The sequence below is a fragment of the Myzus persicae genome, unplaced genomic scaffold, assembly GCF_001856785.1.
Source record: "Myzus persicae strain clone G006 unplaced genomic scaffold, MPER_G0061.0, whole genome shotgun sequence".
Taxonomy (NCBI): domain Eukaryota; kingdom Metazoa; phylum Arthropoda; class Insecta; order Hemiptera; family Aphididae; genus Myzus; species Myzus persicae.
Window position 1 is genome coordinate 393,262 of NW_019101739.1, and position 12,990 is coordinate 406,251.

Consider the following 12,990-nt stretch of genomic DNA (forward strand, 5'->3'; position numbering starts at 1 on the left):
GCTATAATTTATTTATTTAAATTAAATAACATTTAGTAGAAATCTATTCAAAATTATAAGTGTAGGTATGTGAATAGGTATAATTTATATGAATATAGTTAGAAAGAATTACTCAGTCAGTTTCACTTCTAGTTTGATTTCTTAAAATTGTATTTAATATTCTACCTGCGTCTTCTAACGTAACTATGGTAACACATTTTCTATAACAAGGTAGCTATGACGAATTCCTATTAATATTGTGAAAAATGAAAAAATGAAATATATATACGCTCGTACTTAGAAGTAATAATGAACGTTTCGTTTTCTACCCTCTACCACAGCAGAAAATAGCATTGGAAGGGTATAGGCTATCGGGCACATCATTATATAGCAGTTGCCATTTTAAAAACATGTAGATATACTACATGTTTATGATGCTCTCAACCTTACGAATAATATAAAAATAATAGTTATTGAAATAGTTGTAATAATATTTATTCATGCCGTTTGTATAGGAAACCAATTGCCACAGCCCTTCTATTCACATTTCTCAATCACCGAAAAGGGACATGCGTACTCTTCTCACTTTCACAAATTATTCGACGGACACTATGACGTCTTATAACGCAGTTAAGGGTGCTTAAACTATATTTCATATAGATCTACCAAGAAAACAATATTTCTCCTTTGTACAATTAACTTCCCATAATTTTTCTATGAAAACAGCAATACCTACTTACTAAGTTTTTCGGGATGTTTTCTGTTTATTTCTACATAATATTTGTTTGTATACACTTATTCTGTCATCATAAAAATAATGGCAATTGAATGTGTGGATATTAATCGTATTGACTCAATTCAATCGACTGCCAAAGATTCGTGTACGAATCTTACACAATACCGGACTGTCCATTATAATAATTTGTAATATTAATTGGCTATCAGTTTTGAGCAGTATCTAGAATCTAGATGAAAACCGGGACGACTACGAATTGGTTCCCAATTGTCGAATTGGTTCCAGGGTTGTCTACAGGCAACATACGAGTTAGTTCCCTGGTTGTGTACAGGTAACATACGAATTGGTTCCACGATAATTGAATTATGGTTCAAGCTTTCATGATAATACAACCTTGTTAAATTAACTTTCCAAATTATTATGATATATTCAACCAGCAACAATTTCCTTCTCATTTATTCAGACATAGGACTGTCTAAAATTCAAATAAGATCGAATAATTCAAACACTATCTCTAGTTATGGTTAAAAATGGTCAAAAAAATATGATCTATAAATCGAAATGCTTGTATATAAGTGGTAATGGTCTTATTGGGCAGGAGGAAAAACTAAGGGAAAATAATTGTTATCTTTTACTCCATGAATTGTAAAACTCTGGTAGAATAATTTTGGGCAACTTTTAAAATTTCCATCAACAAACACTGTTTTTATTTTGCTGAATATCTCTAAATTATGTGAACAAGTAAAAATTATTAATATTATAAGATTATCCATTGTACATATATGTATCTTGTAACAGTGAGTTGTGTACTGATAAACTGATAAGTAATATTTTTAGGGAACCAAATCGTACTCTTTAATTGACTCAGAAACCAATTCCACGTTTGCCGAAAACAGAATGGTGAAGTAATATTTTTAAAAAAAAGTTAAATCATAGGTTATTGTCGTCCAAACTATACCTCGTGTATAATTTATTATTATGATTTCTAAGTAATATATTCTAATAATTGTTATAGAATAATAATGAATAATATACTACTCTTTAGGGTTTACTACAAAACCAAAAAATATTCTCATTTTAAATTAAAAACTGAAGTAAAGTATAATTAAATCGAAGTTTTAAAATTAAAACTAAGTTATTCTCTAATAAGTCACTCTCTCATTTTGATTAATTTATTATTTATTTTGCATTTTATATGATGAATTTTGTAAAAACTAGCTTAATATCATTAGTGATTATACACACTCTTTGAAAATAATGGTTCATATATTATATATTTGTGATTTTACTAACAACTGCATCAATATTATAGTACTTAACATCGTACGACTTATACTATTGTTTAAATGTTTTATTCAATATTATTTTTTTAGTATCTAAATATTATTGTGTATTAATACTTCATTTTTGGATAATAATTTAATAGGAATTTGAACAAGTATACTCTGAGTAATGAAGATACATTTTTCTTTTTGTATTGATAATAACTACCTCGGTGACTGAGGCCATTGGCTATAATTTATGCAAATTGCGTACCAAACTGGCTGAGTTTCTTCTTAAAGCCGCTCATCGGCGCATCCACAATCAAAATTAAAATAAAACATATTACAGAGTATGTACCTAGCGGTATACGCAATCCACCTCGGATGGATTGACTATCTGATAATATACTGCTCGCATTATGACAAGCGAGTTCCATATAGAGCTTGCATTTTTAAAGATCAACGACGTGCACAGGATCAGCTAGTATATATATACATAAATTAACATGAAATACATATTAATGATAATAATACAAATAAAAAGTATTTTAAACACTTACCTCAATCTCATCGAACACGCTGACAGATATATATTTTGCTTAATGCAATCGTTAACAATATATTTTAACTAGATCATAATAATACAATAAAATAATTTCATAAATATTTTCTACCTTCTTGTTGATAAATAGGTACACAAGAGCAATAACCAGAATCACAAATAGTAAATCAAGTCAATAAATAAACACTAATGTTGTAACAATTTTGATCGCTCAACTGCTACAACCACATACGGAACAGCTGTTAGCAATTAGGCATTTCACCGTTAGCAACAGTTACACTCAAATCTGTCGTGATGATCATTTTTTTTTGTTACCCTCCATACAGAAGTATAACTTTAAAAATAATTGACGACTAAGGATCGTCATTGAAATCATCGATACAACGCGTATATATGCACCAAAATATTATTTTTACTATCAAATCGCGGTCCTCAACAACACGAAATCAATGTTCACCCTTCACATTTATATAATTTCATCTGGAGGACTTTTAAGCAGAGGACTTCTAAGCCAAGGACATGGCACATTATAATATTACAGTGGTCGGTAGATATTGAGTAGGTATTATAAATTAGAACGATGTTATTGTTTAGGCGACAGATATCAATGAGATATTATATCGTGCGGGTACCGAAAAGGATAATAACCTTATAATATAATAGGTACCGCGAAATGTGCACCTCGGAAACATAATGAACACTTCGCCACCCGAACAGTTGCAGATGCAGTGGCAGAGTAGTGGACTTGTTTACCACAGAGTGGGTATGTACTGGAGTTTTGATTAGAAATAACGGTTTGTAAACCCTCGAACGGAAGGAGTAGGTTGGGATATAGCAATAAATATTTACAAACAAAATGAATCAACTGACCAACTGACCGTTGATTCTCCTCACAAATGTTATGTATCATCATTAGTATATAATACTTTGGTTAATTATAGAGAATGTAGTAATAGTCTATATAGATCTACAATTAATGTATACCCACGTACAATAATACCATCGTAGACAGATAATTTAACCCTCCTTGTGCAACCGACCAGCGGCGTTTGTTCCGTAGACAATGAATATTGTTGTTTGTAGTCTATACGGAAACGAAAAAATCTTACAAACAATCATTATTTCGAAAAATAACTTTTCATTATTTATCCAATGGAATTTAGTTTCATGAAACGCATATGTTCTATTTACAAAACAAAAATTGTTGTCTCTCCGTAGTTATACAAATTTGAAAAGGTGTTCTGTAAGTATTTAGAAAACTTCATTTAAACCAATTTTGTAATATTTCAAACCAATTTTAAGTCATCGACAAAATACTGGATATTAAAAAATGTCAACTTCTTTCAGAACCATTCTCTTTTACAAATAAAACTATAAAATTAAAAGGGACTAACCCAAAATAAAAACGAACTATAACCTAACTCAGCCTACTTTAATAATAACCAAGAGACACTGTACAGAAAAGCATTTTAAAAAAAAACGATATATTTATTGAGAGGGTTCCCCAAACACGTTCATTAAGTCACTTGTTTTATCTTTCTTTATATTTTTATCACATTAACTTATTGTGCCATTGTGCCATCCCGAAGAAATCTATTAGATCATTTAATAATTATGTATAACACTAGTTTTATGTAGGCAGTTAAATTGTATGTAATGTGTTTTATTCATAAACACGAGACTAGCTCACAACACATATAAAGGCTAACATATGTGTATACGTTTGAATGAAACTGCGGGCTCTTGGTTAGTGGCTTGCATAAGCCAGACAATTGGGAAATTGTCAAAATAGTTTGCCGAATAATAGGTTTATGAAACGGAGTATTTAAGGGCGAGAAGGTAAATTGAAAGTCATGAGGGTTAGAAATGTTAGATGATCAATTTTAATAGGAGGAGTTAATTTTTATTTTCCATATAATTGTGTGATAACAGTATATATTCTACAATAAAGCAAATCTTTGTAAAATCAAAATTAAGGTTTATTAAAAAAAAAAAAAAATACTTATATGAACGAGCTACAATTGCTAATGTCAAGACGAAGACAAAAAGCGACACATTGAGAATAGGTGACATATTATATGTCTAATAATTGGATACCCTGAGGGCGAATCATTGATACGTGACAGTATAGAATTCTGTTTTATTCAATATACTATCACAGTCACTAAACATAAACAGTAACAAAATGTAAAGAATGCCATTAATATAGAAAAACAAAAAAAATATAGTATGTAATATTATGCGTTATTACTATTGATTAGGCAATCGTTAAAACTGTTAAAAACTTAACAAAATATATAAAAGTAAAGGGATTTTTCATGTCCAACTATTTGAATCAATTCAGCTCATTATAGTAGTTTTAGTAAGTGCAGAATATTAACATTTTATTAAAAAATAGTATGGTGTTGCAAACAATAAAATTATGTTCAATATGAAATCATAGCACATTTTGACGATTTGCTTGAATTATTGATGAATATTTAATCAGTTGATATTCTGCAGAAATCAAAACCCAGGTATTTTAGGAATTTAAAAATAAAATATTTTCTTTGTTGTGGTCAAATATTAATTAAAATAGATTTTTAGAGTTTAATTTAGTTCAATTGTTTTTATTATGGATAACAAAATAATGTGGGAGAGTAATTTCAGTTTATTAATTATTATTGGTGCCAAATGGTTTGCAGAGCTTTTTAAATCATTGCCTGACCCTATATTATCTACTAATATTTTTCGTATTTTTCATTAAATAATTAAATTTAACAGTATAAAATGTATTTTATTACAAATATGTATTTATAAAATAACAGTTATGAAAAAACAAGTTTTACCGGAGTTATATTATATTTGTATTATTATGGGTATCTTAGACTTTTGGAATAAATTTCTTTATCTTATTTTGATGAAAAGTATAAAGTATTAATTATAGTGATTTATTAATTAGACGATTTAATGATTATTACTATATAGGACCTATATTATAGGTAAATTGTTACCACTGTCCCGAGGTTGAGTCATGGATAAATTATAATTTATAATAAATATAATACATAATTAAAATAAACAATTTCCACTGAGCACTTGGTAGTAAGTTGTCAATACTCTCAAAAATGTTTGGGCACTCAAACCACAACAAACATGCATTTAAAAAGTAGAAAAAAAATTTTAAATACTCAATATCAGATTTAAAACATATATTAGAGTTTTCATTTTATTTTTGGCATACCAAAAAAGCAGTTTTATAATGCAAATTCTCACCCTGCCATCACTCCCCCGCCAAATGACGCCCCTGAACTAATGTACAATGTACATATTATTTTATGTGCATCGATCGAAAATGGAATATTGTGGCAGCAGGTGGTCAGACCATGACCATGTAATTATTGTATTGTATTATATTTCATGTTATATGACTGTTTTAGAGGTACATAATTTTTAACAAATATGTTTAACCATGATCTATGTAGGCATATGTACGTAATATGTCTATGTGAATCACGTATTCTTCAGTTTTATAAGTATCTTGTTAAAGTAAAAACTATTGAGATTTTATCTTTAAACGATTTAAAAATACTATGTGGTAGGCTTAAGTACCTATGGCGACAATCCTATTTAAAACATCTTTACTATTATAGAAAACCGTTGAAACCGTTAGACCTTCAATTAATATTGCCCTCACGTATTTATGTAAATTCATGTAAATTTTGTGAAACTGGGACATATCTGCATCGATGAGCACATATTCCCTCACATATTTTTTGAGCCATTAAACGCTTAATGTCCTTACAACGTTAAATATTTTCCAATATGCGCACTTTTATATTATCAAACACATTGTAACGATTTAAAAAAAATATTTTGCTATTTTTTTGTAATTCAAAAATATGATTTGTGGGTACTTGAAACGTTTAAAGTAATAAAGTATATGACTATAATATTTTGTACTCACGATGTAATTTTAAAAACATTTATACGACTTTTAAGCAACTAACCCTATGCTTAAAAAAATATCCTATGTTCACTCCGTTATTCGTTAACTATTTATTGACTCAAAAGATAATAATTATAATATAAACTATTAATTATTATAATAATTCAATATGCATTACCTTATATAATACTAATAATATATATTATAATACTTATATATATTACCTTATATAATAAAAATGCTTTTGGCAAAAATTAATTTAGTCTACCGTATACAAAAATTTTATTGTAAAATAAATAACTTAAGTAGCAGTATAAATATATTATATAATATACTTAGTTAGGTTGACGAAAATTAGTTCAACATATAGGTAGGTTACCTATATAATAGTATAACTATTAGAAAAATAAATTATTTATAGTACTATAAAATATATTATAAATCATCCTTAGATCCTGATACACCCGTCTCCTTCACTCAGAATCGTTTTTCATATGCGATGATTTATCACTGACTTTAAATTTAATACATAATTTACAGTAACTTACTCAATGACGAGGTACACTTAACTTCTACTCTACCGCAGAGCTGTTACATAAATTCCCCTCTTTTTCTTATAATATATGTAAATATTGCGAATTTAACTTTTACCTTTTGCAATTGATTTTTATCACTGTATTTACAAATATGTTGGACAACTTATGCTGCTTGAAAACCCTTTTGAGTGAAAATAATAATATAATTGCAATTATAAATTTAAGACATCTTCACAGTTTACACTGTAGTTGAATTGTATTTATAATTGATCATGAATAGGTAACGAAATCGGTTTCAAAATCGACAAAATAAGCAACGCGTTTCAAGCGATTAAAATAAACTTTTAGGTAGGTACTTATATGATTTGTGCTGAATATTAAAAAAACATGTAAACAATGTATTTACCAGATTAAGTGCATAGTTATAAAAGGCAAATTAAAAAAATAAGATGAAATATGTAAGCTAAACTTTAAGAATCATTTTTTAAGAGTGTACTAATATTATAACTTTATTTTGTTGTTCTCTATACATCAATAACTTACCTGTGTCACTGCAAGTAGGGCTTCTTGCTTCCATAAGATCAGCGTATGTGGCTCGCCAATATATTTCCTATTATGTAAGGTATCGTAGTAAATTATAATAATAATAATATTGTTGGCTATATTTTTCCATATAGGTACTCATAAAAAATATAAACTATATTACAAAATGTGTATTATTCATTTTATTTTTTATAACTCATCTAAACGATCATATGAATATTTACTTAAAACGATGTATTGATTAATTCTATATATATATTACTTTGTATAGTTATTTTACTTACACGTAGTAATCAGAAATACTTTACATACACTTAGGTACCTATAAAAAAATATATTGGTTTTTCTTTTATTTTTATGGCTATTACTTTAATAGTGTAATAATGATAATATTACTATTGTACCGTTTATCATCTGTAAAATTAATAACATTAAATTATTTCTAACATTTTGTATCTCAAGATAAAAGTCACGTCAGTTATGTTTAGTGAGTGCCTATTTATGGGAAATATGTTTTTGTACGTTTTAAACTGTAATATTCTTATCACTATCATTTCCCAAGGCACTGTACACAAGCCAAACAACAAGCAATTAGGCTCTCATTTCGGTCCAAGTCCAGCCCCTCCTCCTATTGGTAATTATATAGTCTACGGAGGGGTGAGCAGTTCTTGTCAATTGAACAAATTAATTTTCATTGGATGCCAAATCGACTGCTTATTTGAATCTAGGTTTATAATTGGTTGCATTCGGTGTATCAATGGAATGATGCAACTCATCTACCAATTTCCACTCCCCTCTTAAGTACATAATAATATATTCTTGACATGATGATAACCATTGCCCATTACCTACCATCACAATTAAATTAATCTTTCTTCTCGTTATTTTCACGATTATTATATACGTGTTTATTAAAACCAAACGCTTCGTCATATAACCAAAATAAATTACGAGTATGATCAATACAGTTTTTTTTTTCAGGAATGCTTTTTGTCATAACTTTTACAGGTTTAATAACCATGCATTGATTATATAATACAGTCAACATTTAAACTTGCCTGTCGTGTGGATACCATATTTTAAAATTTATTATAACTGAAAGCATAATATGGTTTTTTTTTCTTATAAAAGGCTTAAGCTTAAAGGAAAACCACCAAAAAGCTTTTTGTGAAGTGGTGCATTTGTTTCTTTAACTAGATATTCGTGAATCATATTTTTTATAAAACTTTTATTTTTACACGTTGCCTACAACGCAGTGTAAATCATTTATCAAAATTAAAAATAATAAATTAGGTTCATGGTAAAACTTTAGATTGCTTGTTGCAAGAAATATTTTATGAATTACAAACAATTAAGGTTTAGTACTACAAGTCAATCGAAGACAATTTAAAATAAGTTCCGTTCTCGGTACATGTTTCATTTGTTTTTATTTCTCAATCTGAAGTAACAATATAGTATAATAACCAAATTTGAATGTGATATACGTTTTATGGAAAAAAAAATACTCGATGGAATGAAGAATCATAACACATGGGAGACACATTGGCTCTACGATTCGTATGTGTCGTAAACGAATAAAAAAAAAGTGCAATGCCTATATGCTATTTTAATGTCACTGTAACGATGTATTGTATACGACATATGTAGTGAGTAATTGATCGTAATGCACATAGATCGAACAATAATGTAATTATGTAATCAATATTTCTATATCACACAAAACAATTATAAATTCCTTATTTGAGGTGGTTATTTTTGAATTTATTAATTTAATAATCATTTCAACTGAACCCTGTTTACCATATTTAATCGCACAACTTAACCATCTACTAAAATAGCTAACTTTATGCAGGTAGATAATAATGTTGTACATGTATAATACACAATATTATAATAGCATTTTTGTTGTGATATCGAAAAATCGAATCTACCCTTAGAACTGCTAGCGTGGTGTGGCGTTGGTGTAGAAACACTTTCTGTCACAATGAAATGGATGAACCTCGTGTGTGTTCTATAGATCGAAACCCAGCAGCGTTGATTGATCGTCCTATCAGCAATCGCCCGCGGCCTTTTATTTGGCCCGTCCGCCGATCAGTTTGCGTTCCTTTTATTCTTCATTACGTCTCAATATTCCGAATAAAGTACCATAATGTGAATGAATGTAAAGGGCATACCAAACACGTCATATATTTAAAACTAAACGTCGCAAAACATAATAGTGCGGTGTACCGTCAGGGTAATTGCTTTGTATTATGTGCATTTATAATATTATGTATTATATTCTCAAATTTTTCGTCATATCCAACCGCTTAAAAACTTTCCACGTTACTTTATTTTTTCCCCGTCTTTTAGGGCAATCTGTTTTTTTTTTTGTTTTGTTTAAGACCATCATGAACGAACAGTGTTTGGTTTTTGGAACAAATTAAGTTGTGCTTTATTTTTATTACTCAAACAGTGTTTTATTTTTGAAACCAACGAAGTGGTTTATTTTGAAACTTATTTTTTCCTCATTCCCTGTCATTTAAAAAAAAGTTTATAAATGTTTTATTATTTTCATCAAAACACCAAAATTACTAAATTAATAATTCAATGTCGTACACATGAACATTGAACAACTATAATATTGTAAAATTAGTATTTACCATTTATTATTTATTGAACAATTCATGAGACATTCCATCCAATGATTTATCCGAATATTTAATTTGTTCCACTATTATCGAAAAAAAAATTCTTGTGAATATTACTCGTATGAAATGGATAAACAAAATATTGTATTAATTTTGAACAATGTTTTTTTTAAAATTATTTTTATTGTTTGAACTTATAACGACTAAAGATATATTAATCAAATGTCTTAAATTGCCATTACAGAAAAACAGAACTTTTATTATCAATGCACAGCGACCTGGAAAGTAGGATCTAGAATAAAAGTTGGGAAACACTGATCCTCACGTCGGTATATAATGTAACCTCCAATACAATACGTCTTGAACATCTCCTGAAGTGACGTACTTACGGGAAGGGGGACCAATGGGACCCATTGGCAGTTAATGTAAAATGTTGTATTACATAAACACACTTACTGCAAATTTATATCAAATATACATATTGATAATACCATTGAATGTTTTTTTTTTATATTTTGCTGTGAAAAATTACAGTACATAAAAACTACAATACTAGTTTACTAGATTTATTATATTTTCTACTTTGACTGGTACCAGTATTTTTTTTTTTTATTGTTATTATTTTACCAACTTTTGAACTTATTTTTACTGAAAATGATGGAGCAATCAGAATTCAATACCTGCTTTAGTTTTGATGTTATAGCTACTTCAAGTGAATCCGTACTTTGTATGTTATATCATAGCTTAATTTATAAAACGTAATACTAAAAAAAATTGTTTTTGTTTAAAATAAAGTCTTGTTTCTTCATATATTTTTCATATTCTGAGAGATTGTATTTAATTTAAAACTATGTGTTATAAATAAAAAAACTAATATTAATTAATATTGCTTACTAATAGCAATAAATATGTAACTATTATAATTGCAATTATTATAAAATCTACATATTAGGTACTATAGGTTGTCGTTCAGAATTTTTTTTCGTATGCAATGATAAATTATTGAATTAAAATTAAATACATACATTACAGTTACGTACTCGATGAAGGGTAAACTCGATACCCACAGTACAGTTTAGGTAAAATTAAAATGTAATATTTTCATACTTTTTAATTATTTTAACTTTTAAGTGTAAATTATGTTATTTTATTTTTCAGAAACTTCAATTTTTTTCTGAAATTTTAATTCCTAATTAATATTCAATAATGATTACAATAATAACAATGTTTTTATGTACTATTAATAAATTTAATTCCTTGTACATAGGCTTCATGAGGGTAGGGGTAATGACTCCTCCCGGTACTGCGCTGGAAAAATTATCTTCATCCCTTTCATGAGCGATTCCTAAAAATGCCACTGGTCGTCTGTTCTTGTAAGCAATTCGAAAACGACATATTGCGAATACAAGCGAATTGTTGATCACAATATATTTATTTTGCATTTCAATAAATCTATTTTTAGCATCGATGTCTTCATTGTACTTAGCCTTACGCCATCTATTCATCGTCTAGTATTTATATTACACTGCAATATTACTCTGCGAACGATGTCAAACGATGAGTGTGGTTTTAAAAATTGTTTTTACCCAGAATAAACATTTTAAGGTGTATGGATCATTTCAAAAAGAATATTTTTATTTTTTATTATTATTTCTTCGGTCCCGGTACATAAATCAAGAGTTATTATTACTGTTGTTTTAAAACTAAGGTTAATCCAGAAAAGGTGAATAATTTTTCAATGACTTTTTTCACAAGGGCCTGTTACACCCTTTTGCACGCGAGATTTAGTCTGATGCGATCCGGTTATTAACAACGCAAGTCGACGGGCCGCGCAGATTAATACATTCTTCGGCTTTAGTCAGCGATAAATAACCCTTTTAATCTTCACATTAAATAAAAAAAAAACTTTTTTAAAACACCTTTAAATTTGTGTTCACCATCTAACGAATTAGCGTCACTTTTAAATAATATAATATATGATGTTTATCCATCTAATAAAGTTATTTAGAGTAATGATAGTTTATAAAAAGGTTAAATATTGTATTATTTAAGCTTTAAATGTATTAATTTATTACAAAAATACAAAACAATTATTTATTAGAAAATATCTAAAAATGGTATTCTTGTTTAAAATTATTGAATAGACTTTAAGTGAGTTTGTCTATGTATTATAAGCAATGATATAAAATCATTGAGCATTGAGTTAATAAAATATAAATTAATATTATGTTAAAATATTTACTTTTAAACTTTATACTGATGAATCAATAGTATATTAACTGTTCAAAAATAAAGTAATAAAAATCTGCTAAAACAATCAGGTAGGTTACGTAGGTATCCGTGTATGTACGATCAAATTATAATTACTGAGAAAAATGAAAAGACTGTACCTTTAACTGTACAATAATATAATAAATTATCCATCATTTTGTGATATCGTATTTTATTTAGTTCGCTATCACTTATCAGTAATAAAATGTTTTTATTTGTAATGATCCAAAACATGTACAAACTTATTTCGTCTCTACATAAGATGCAAAACATGAACTACCTAATTGAAAAACTTTAGCATTTTTTAAAGAGCCATCTTATCAAGAGTAATGCAAAAATAAAAAAGTCCCATGAGTCATCTAAGAATATTGTAGAAAAGGATACACTGGAACTTTTTAAAGGCGCCACACTATACAAGTTTTTCGACAAAATGTACATGGATACAATTTTAAATTGAATAAATTCGTATATTATATTGGAAGAATAATAAAATATATGCATTTTATGTATCGGGATTCATAACACATAACTGAGTTATAAGCG